This window comes from Salmo trutta, chromosome 38 (assembly GCF_901001165.1).
Source record: "Salmo trutta chromosome 38, fSalTru1.1, whole genome shotgun sequence".
NCBI classification, from domain to species: Eukaryota; Metazoa; Chordata; class Actinopteri; order Salmoniformes; family Salmonidae; genus Salmo; species Salmo trutta.
This window is the reverse complement of record NC_042994.1, coordinates 14,860,118-14,870,497: the sequence shown is the minus strand read 5'-3', so window position 1 is coordinate 14,870,497 and position 10,380 is coordinate 14,860,118.

Below are 10,380 nucleotides of genomic sequence, written 5' to 3'. Positions count from 1 at the left end.
TCGCTTCATACTCGTCGCCAAACCCACGGGCTCCAGGTCATCTACAAGTCTCTGCTAGGTAAAGCCCCGCCTTATCTCAGCTCACTGGCCACCATAGCAGCACCCACCCGTAGCACGCGCTCCAGCAGGTAAATCTCACTGGTCACCCCCAAAGCCAATTCCTCCTTTGTCCGCCTCTCCTTCCAGTTCTCTGCTGCCAATGACTGGAACGAACTGCAAAAATCACTAAAGCTGGAGACTCTTACCTCCCTCACTAGCTTTAAGCACCAGCTGTCAGAGCAGCTCACAGATCACTGCACCTGTACATAGCTCATCTGTAATTAGCCCATCCAATCTACCTCATCCCCATACTGTATTTATTTATTTATTTATCTTGCTCCTTTGCACCCCAGTATCTCTACTTGCACAGTCATCTTCTGAACATTCTACCATTCCAGTGTTTAATTGCTATATTGTAATTACTTCGCCACCATGGCCTATTAATTGCCTTACCTCTCTTATCCTACCTCATTTGTACATGCTGTATATACATTTTTCTACTGTTTTATTGATTGTATGTTTGTTTATTCCATGTGTAACTCCGTGTTGTTGTATGTGTCGAAGTGCTATGCTTTATCTTGGCCAGGTCGCAGTTGTAAATGAGAACTTGTTCTCAACTAGTCTACCTGGTTAAATAAAGGTGAAAGAAAATGAAAAAGAAACTCGCACACCCCTATCCACCCATCATCACTGTGCATTTTCTAAAATATCAGTCACATTTGACTGCTGAGCTGAATGTCAACTGTCAATGAAACTCAATAGTGAGCACTGCTGAGATCTCGCTTAAAAACTGCTGAAGGAACCGCTTGTTGTTGCTACGATCGTTTGAGTGTGCTCTCCTATCCGATGCCTTTCACTAATTCAATCTGATTGCTTCAAACTATTTTGGGGAACAGGAGCAGGGTGCTGATTGATTGATTGTGCCTCAAACGTTTTTGAAGACGGTCATTGCGACCCAATAACCAGAAACCCCCTCAGCTCTCCTTTAGCTGTCCTTAGCTGTCGCCCAACCTGCAGGCTGAATGTTCCCAATGGCACCGCATGTCCTTATTTGTTCAACTCAATTGAGGCTTGTTGCTTTGAGTCTTTTTAGGACATTGATGGTCCTAAATGGCATCCTATTCCCTATGGGCCCTGGTCAAAAGTAGTGCACTAAACAGTGCCACTTGAAAAACACCCAATGTATCTATGCATGTAAGGCTTCAACTAATGCAGGATTAAGCAGTCTTTCATTTTCCTGACTGTGTGCTTGCGTTTTAACTTCCAGTACAATGACCGGTACTGTGGTACAGATGATTAGTAAACAAGCTAAGCTATAGCTACTCAACCCTTGGCCTAGTATTATCAACATCCACTATCTATGATATCTGTTTTCATCCAGTTTATGCTCAGCCATCAATAATATGTATTCACACCTTTTGGAATAACAGATTTATTGATTTATAAATGTTACTTTTGCTGTACAATGTTTATGCATACTTATTCTCAGTCAGCACATGAGATAACAAAACAACACTGGAGCTGAATAACAGTTGAGACAAAGGCTTGAGATACAGACTGTCAGCTGTTCACTCAGCTGTTCACTCTTTCCATGGATCAAACGAGGACTCGTGACTGATCTTTGTTTCACCGTCTCTCTAAAGCCATGTATTATCTCATACCCGGACCAATATTACCTCATGTCAACTTTTGATATTTGATTATGAGGAAGTCGATTTGCATTGACACTGTGCCCGGTCCAGTACATATTTGGAACAGGAGACAACAACCGAAATGATGAATCAATATTTAGATTGGTTCTCATTGGTCCGGTGGGAATATTGATTTAACCAGATTTGGGTTCCTGGCGCCTTGCTGGCTCGTGTTGCCTCTCTTTCCAAACGCATTGTGCGTTTTCAGTCTGTGTTTGCAGACAGTCGGAAGGCTTAATGTGGTTGTGTTTCCACAAATCCAGTGTCAAAAGGAACAGACGGTGTGTCAGTGTTCTGGGTACATAACAGGTAGTTGCTTCCAATGGGCGCACAGTACCCTGAGACTGCCAAGCAACTCTGCACGGAGCACAGAACAATCAGACCACTGAGAGAGGCACGAGGTTGAATTTCACTCAACTTTCTAGAGTTTTCCCTGTTAACACTATCAACGTTTACCCTTTACTGTGGCAAATGTGATCGAATCAACGCAATATTAGCACATTTCAATGCAACGTACCAAAACAAAACAAACTATGCAAGACATTTTGTTGTGGGCAGAACGCATCGGAGTACGATTCTATTGTGCATAACTCTGCCCCTACTCTACACAGACCTGTGCGTCATAACCAATCAGAGCTGCAGTAGGCCTATATGCAAATAGATCATTGCCATATATGGATCTGTGCCATTTACTTTGAACTGGACTGTGTTTACAGCTGTGGCCTTGAATAGATGCGTGCACATTTTGTTCATATCCTTTGCTAGTTAGTGAGTTATTAGCCCAGTTATATATCATTTGTAGTCAGCAATAGGGGAGTGATTGCTTCCTAGACATCTTTGAAAAGTAAGTCAGGTAAAGAGCTTTTTTTTGTCTTAAAGGGGCAGTGTTGTATTTTGAGACAGGCTTGAATAAGCTAAGTAGTAACAGTGTGTTAGTTGCATAATTTGTCTGATTCTCTGTAATAATGGTATGCGAATAATAATGCATTTTATTTTGTAAAGTGTTTTTTTTGCATCAAACAGCACAAACATTTTCAGTTACCTTCTCTGAAGGACAAGTGGAATGTAGGCCTACACTGAACACCACACATTAGGCTATACCACTCAACTAATCTTCAAGCCTTTGATTAATTGAATCATGTGCATTGGTGCTGGGCTGGAACAAAATTATGCAACCATTGGAGCACTCAGAGGTTGAGAAACTCTAAGTGACTGTTACTGCCTCTTCCCCCCATTTGCCCAGCAAGATAGAGGAGTCCATGCCTAATAAGGAATTGAATATGAGGGTAAACACCCAACAATCCCTCCTCCTTCACGCCCTTCCTATCCATTTCAGGCACTCTCTGCTCTTCAAAGGGGCCTCCCACTGTATTTGCCCTATGGACTGTGTGTGAGGGTGTGTGCATGTGTATCGCCCTCAGCCCTTGGGCCAAAGTCTGAATGATTGGCCCCATCGGTCTGTTAACTGGCTTCCCAGTCAGGCCTGTCCCACTTACTCTTTATAATAGTGACTGACACTGTCTTCTCTCTCTCTCTCTCTCTCTCTCTCTCTCTCTCTCTCTCTCCAATTCAAAGGGCTTTATTGTCATGGGAAACATATGTTTACATTTCCAAAGCAAGTGAAATTGATAATTAACCAAAGTGAAGTAAACAATCAAAAATGAACAGTAAACTCTTCATCTCTCTCTCTCTCATACCCTATCTCCCTTCAAAGTCCTATGTTGTGCTGCAAAGCACTCAGGCCTAATGGAGGAGACTCTGGAGTATAAATACAACAAAAGCAGAGGAATATGCCCTCAATGCTTTCAAGACAACCTAGAATGTGAGGAGGGGGAGGAGGGCTGGGTTGCCAGGCGTTACATAAACACAGCAACATAGGTTACTTAACCGCCTCCCCCTTTGATGAGAAGGAAATGGCCGAAGCAGTGGTGCATGGGAAAGGTGTGGGGGTCTTCCCTAACGAGATCCATCTGCAGCCCTATTCTCTGTGTACTCTGTGTATACATTGACCACATGTCCCCATTCAAGCCAGCACCGGCAGGACTATTGACTCATCTGCCCACATGAAGAGGACTTTGATTTCAAGGAGCAGAAAGCCACAGACATACATTACTGTAGATTCTTCATAGTTTGGTCAATTATTCTTGGAACTAGGAATTGTTGAGGCAAGACGAATCTAGAAGTTTGCTCTTTAAATGGAGAGGTAGAGAGAGTTGCTGTTTGAGATGAGCTCATTAATTGTCTATCTTGCTGTGAGAGCGCGTGTGCCCGTGTTCTCAAGGGTCTGTGTGTTAGTGTGCAATAACAGCTAGTATGCAGAGCAGGTGTATCGATTCATACGGGATCAATGCAGCCTAAGTATTTGATTTGAATGGTGCTTGATTCAGCCTTGGTTAATGCATACGAAGAGATTGTAACCATGAGGCTTGCTGTTTATTGGTGCAATCGAGCAGAACTCAGTCATTGCCATGCGCATTATGCACAATTACGCAATAAGCTTCTTCATTATTTATATTAAATCATATATCTGCATCAGTGGAGAGTGTCTCATAATGATGGATTTGATACCATTCCACTGATTCTTCCCCAGTCATTACCACGAGCCCGTTCTCACCAATTTAGGTGCCACCAAACTCCAGGGATCTGTATCGCATTGATCAAAACAGTTCGATAGACAACAGAAAAGACAGGGGCGTTCATTGCATTAGCAGGTGGGTTACACGTGGAATGCGACAGCTGGACTTATAAACAGAGATTTGGATATGATTCTCTCGTAGAAGGTTTGAGTATATGACAATTTGGTCCGTATCCAAGGGCAACAGATGGAAATCCTTTCTTTTAAAAATACATATTTCCTTACACAAGATAACTTTTTATTTTTATCTAAAAACGGATTTGAATGATGACTTGCTCCCATTTTCATATGTTTATGACCCAGAGTAGCAGAGAGTCATACACACTGGACAGCTGTCAACCCATCCAATATCAACCCAGGAAACTGCAGTGGATTCCGTGCTTCTGTGTTCCAGTGTGTTATTGTGTAAGTAGGTTAGTGTTAGTGTAACTGTTAGTGGTGTTAGTGGTAGCGTCCCTGTGGACACTGTGTATACTGGTGTTGCCCTACTTGCACTCATGGGAGTGTTATTGTGCTGGTGTGCTTGTGTTATTGTGGACAGTGTTTAGTCTACTTTGTCCGTGTTTTAGTGTGTGGACAGTGTGGATACTACTGGTGTTGACCTCCTGGCATGATGGGCATCCTACAGCCTGGCACTTAACCTGAATCATGCCATGTGTGCCCAGCTGCTGCAGAAATGAATCATAACACGCTGTAAGGCACGCTGTGGTGTTGACATGTTAGTTACCGTAGATAAGAAACTCCAATATAATAACACAATCCTAGAACTATACTGGAGCTAATGCACTATATTGACAACAGTCAGACAATTCGTTGGTGTTATCTCAATTGCGTCATTCTTAAAGGGGCAGTTCAGTTAAAACGTGATTTTTCGGGTTAAAAAAAGAAGATATTTCCACACTATGAGGTCGAAATAACACTCTGAAATTGTGAAAATGATGATAATGCCCTTTTTGTGTAAGAGCTGTTTGAAAATAAAATACCTGGAATTTCAGCCTGTTCAGGTGAGATGGAACTTTTGTCCCACATCATCACACCACAAAGTGATCTGATTACAATAGATAAAGGATTGTTCATCTGGGTAAGGGGATGGGCTCTAGATCATCCTATCATCCAATCAGGGCTGCATATGTAAATATCTTCAAATTTGTTTCCTAACACCCACACGATCAGACAAAGCATTTCAATGGCCAAATGAGGCTCAGGGAAATAAATGATTCAAAATATATTTTTGAGTAATTTTCATTAAATTAACACACAGTGGGTTAATTAGACATACAATAACTTAAAAATACAATTACAAAGACTGCATGGGGGCTTTAAACCGTCACATGACAAAAAATGCTTATAGAAGGAAATGCATGTTACATATCAGATGAAAAATGCAGACAGAGCAGTATCACCAACCCCGCATTACAGTTTGGCCAACATTGTGTGGTCTTCCGTGGCAACAAAGCATAAATGTACATGCTGTGCATGTACTGTACTACCTGACAGCTCACTCACACCACAGAACTCCAGTTTTAATTCTATCGCCTAACACTGATCCAAATGATGTAGATGGGTTAAAATGGTCGTGGCAACCAGGCTAGGACATCTCTGTTCCAGTGAGGGAACAAGAACATGGACAATCTCAGACAGCTTGGTGTGAATGGGGGTTTGAGGTATGACTTGGCGCACTGGTACATCCACTTATTCTGGGAGTTGAGTTGAGATGACATTCAGGATGTTGAACAGCTAGTGCCAAATGTCGACAGTCCCTCTGGGTGGTATTCATTAGGCACCAAACGGAAGGAAACAGACTGAAACAGGGAGGGACTACTTGGACTTGATCCAATAAAAAATGCTCATTTTGGTTTCCCGTATGAAAATGTTTTCTGTTGCATGTCCTAACGAATACCACCGAGGTCTCCTGTTTCTGGCCCTACGGTACAGCTACATGGTGCTCGGACATTGTCGCGCCTGATGGGTTTTCTGTAAAGTGAACCACTGTCCCATCGGAAATGAGAATTGGAAAGAGAATTGCATTCGTGTACTGCTCATGGGGATTCTAGAACAGAGCACGCCTCTCCTCTGTCCTCACTCTGGAAGCTGGTAGCTCAGCTTGTGGTGAGGAGCTGTAGCCATCTGTGTCTGTTATACAAGTCTTACGCAATTGTTTTGGTCTTGTTTCTGTATCTCCAAAAGACTTTGCAATCTTGCTCATCCTGGATTATGTCAAACGATACGAAGGAGAATGGTGTCAACAGAGCACGGAGGGTTCAGTACAATGAAGCTTTTTGCTTCGATGGAAGATTTTCTTCCCTATTCTTACACGGCAACCTCCGGTGTCAAGCAGAGCTAGAGTCTCAACGCCTTGCTGTTTACATCAAAGTAGCTCCAGCACGACTCCGTTCTGCGATGTTATTCACATTATTGATTTCCAGAGCTATAGCGTTATATAAGCACAGAATATCGAATTCTCCTTCTGTCTGCATAGAGTACACATAAGTCTATCTATCCCTATGAGGTTCACAACATAAAACCTTCCCCATTTCCATTATGCCCTTTCATTGAACTTTGACTTATTTTTCTTTGCTCTTTGAAGGCCATAATAATCTGGAGAGAAACTGTGTCATGATAATTGTAGGCCCATTTACAGTAACAAATCAATGTCACTTCTCTCTTTTATTTATTCCCAAAGCAATTAGTCCCAAAGCCAACTGCCATTTTAGCGTTAGGTAACCCACTTACCTGTTCTTTACATAAATCCCAGGCCTGTGTTGACAGAATGGCCTTCCTCACCATGTTGATATGGCCAGCTGTGGATAGGACAGCTCACCTGACCATCGGCCAGCAGGCTGTCAAGGCTGTAATGTAAACCACTCTGAGGGGAGATAACAGTGGCTAGACTAATTGGCCAGGGAGAGGAACACACGGCCCCTCTCTGTGTGTGTGTGCGCGTGTGGCAGAGAGGCATCAGAGGGCTTCTGGTCCCCATGGCAACGGGGCTGCATTCCCCACTGTGTTCCCTGGGTTGGGTGTGTGTGCGTATGCGTGTGTGTTTTGAGACAGATCAGAGTTCCTATGGCTAACCACTTCACTTCTGAACTCTCTCACTCCACCTTCTTTTTTTCTGCTGGCTTGGGTTTGTTGCGTTTTCAAGAGAGGGATCCGGAACATCTTCAAACAAACACTAGTGTGGTGATGTAACAAGACAAGCAAGACATTTCAGATAGTGAGGAAGGGGGTTATCCAGTGTCAAATCACAGTGAGTGGTTTTTCATGGTAACGTACTGTAGGATGACATGCATCCACAGGAGCTCGTTCCAATCAAACTCTGTAAGTATCCATGTCAAGTCAAACACATCATTCTTCTTACAGCATGCTGCAAAGGTGTTCTCACGCACTCAAGAAAATTTCTTTAAACCTGGAAACCAGTTACTAGTTTTGATTGAATAGGCCCCCCATGGTACTGTGGGGATCAGTGGAGGCTGGTGGGAGGAGCTGTAGGAGGACAGGCTTATTGTAATTGCTGGAATGGAATTAATGGACCGGAGTCAAACGTGGTTTCCATACGTTTGATGTGTTTGACACCGTTCCAATAATTCCATTTCAGCCATTGCAATGAGCCTGTCCTCCTATAGCTCCTGCCACCAGCCACCACTGGTGGGGGGCCATTATGTGGGTGTGTGATACGCTGCCTGAAATTATTCCTCTTTGGTATGTTAGTTTCCATCTCTCCCTGCACTCCTGAGGCATTTTCTAATCACGGCTAAGAGATATGGTGAATATTCACTAGTGCACTACATAGTGCACTTTATAGGGAATAGGGTGCCATTTGGTACGTACACTATATGTAAGAGGATTGCAGTCCTGGTACACTGTGTGGTTGAATTTTCTCCAGGCAAACCGATACTCACGATCTCTCATAGTTGGTGTGTCACTCTCCTCCTCTTGTGGTGGAAAGGGGAAGTGGTTGAAATGCTGCTCTTACTCTGAACAGAAATGAAGCACAAAGACAAACATTTCAGTAGTAGTGGACTAAACTCTACTCCATCGTGAAGGAAGTTTATGAACTTCGCCAACGGTGTGGAGTCGAGACCAGGCTTTGTGGAATCTAGCTCTGACTACATCGATTCGCCCAAGGCCAATACTGAAATGACGCAACGCCCAACTTGTACCTATGTTTTTCCTCTGTAGTTGCATGCCTTTCTTTGTTTGCTGAAATCCATACTTTTTCAAAAAAAGTTAATAAAATACAGCCACTGACTGTTTGCACATTGCTTTTGCTCTGAGATGGCAACTCAGGGCAAATGCACATGCCAATTGAATCTCAACAAGGAAACAGTTGATGGTGGTATTTGATTAACGTTTATCGAAAAAGTATAGATTTCAGCAACCAAAGACGACAAACATAGGTACGAGGTGGGCGTTTCCTAATTGAAATGTTTTGAAGTATTGACGGAGCTGGATTCCACAAAGCCTGGTCTCAGCTCCACACCGTTGGTGAAGTTCATCAGAAACTTCCTTCACCGTGGAGTTTAGTCAGCAGTGTAAATCATCATTTATCATCATGATGATGATTGGGATGATGATAGTGTCTTGATTTGAATAGCTTAGGGTTTTATTGCATGTGGAACATTGAATTCGATAGCATCAAGTCTTTCCGACAGATGAGAATGAAAACACACAGACATTAATGTACATTGATAACATCGGTTACTAATGGAATTGGATGATGATTATTGTTATTTATGGGGCTCCCGTGTGGCGCAGGCTAAGGCACTGCATCTCAGTGCTAGAGACGTCACTACAGAAACCCTGGTTTGAATCCACAATTGGCCCTGTGACGCCCGGGTTTGGCCGGTGTAGGCCGTCATTGTAAATAAGAATTTGTTCTTAACTGACTTGCCTAGTTAAATAAAAGGTAAAGTAAAATAAAAAAATGACCGTACATTTTAAGATCAGGTGGACTTTCAAATATGAACCACATACAGGAACCACTTAAGCCTTCAGCATGCAGAGTGTTAATGTCTATATGAGAATTACACTGATAGCTGACGTACTTCAGACAGTCACACTGGGCCAATAGTGTGCCGCCCTATGGGACTCCCAATCACGGCCACTCAGGAGCCCCAATTATAACCAAGTACACCTGTCATGAGGAACTATTAGGTTCCTCAGTGACTATAAGGTGTGGTGTGTATGTAATATTCCAGTCTTGACAGAGGGCATTTTTAACCCGACTCACTAAAAGCACAGACCCCGTTTAGCGCTGACTTTAACTGGACCATTTGAGCAAAGTGGGAAGATTTGAAAAGCCTCCCAAAAAACCTTGTTTAAATGTTTGGCCCCAAATCAAATCAAAAATCAAATCAAATGTATTTATATAGCCCTTCGTACATCAGCTGATATCTCAAAGTGCTGTACAGAAACCCAGCCTAAAACCCCAAACAGCAAGCAATGCAGGTGTAGAAGCACGGTGGCTAGGAAAAACTCCCTAGAAAGACCAAAACCTAGGAAGAAACCTAGAGAGGAACCAGGCTATGAGGGGTGGCCAGTCCTCTTCTGGCTGTGCCGGGTGGAGGTTATAACAGAACATGGCCAAGATGTTCAAATGTTCATAAATGACCAGCAGGGTCAAATAATAATAATCACAGTTGTCGAGGGTGCAACAGGTCAGCACCTCAGGAGTAAATGTCAGTTGGCTTTTCATAGCCGATCATTGAGAGTATCTCTACCGCTCCTGCTGTCTCTAGAGAGTTGAAAACAGCAGGTCTGGGACAGGTAGCCAATGCACTTAGCCCAAGAGGGTGAGATGGGTCACTGTGTATAGATAACTTTTGGACCCCATACTAATGGCGCGTTCACAGACATTTTCAACATGCTAACCGGATGATCGAGGCACGTGTATAAATCCAACTTGTTAGCAATTTGACATTATTTTGTTTCATAGTTCCGACTAGCACGTGAACGTGGCATAAGGGCCAGATGAGATATGGAGAGAGGTTCTTATTTTAGGGGTATATCCCA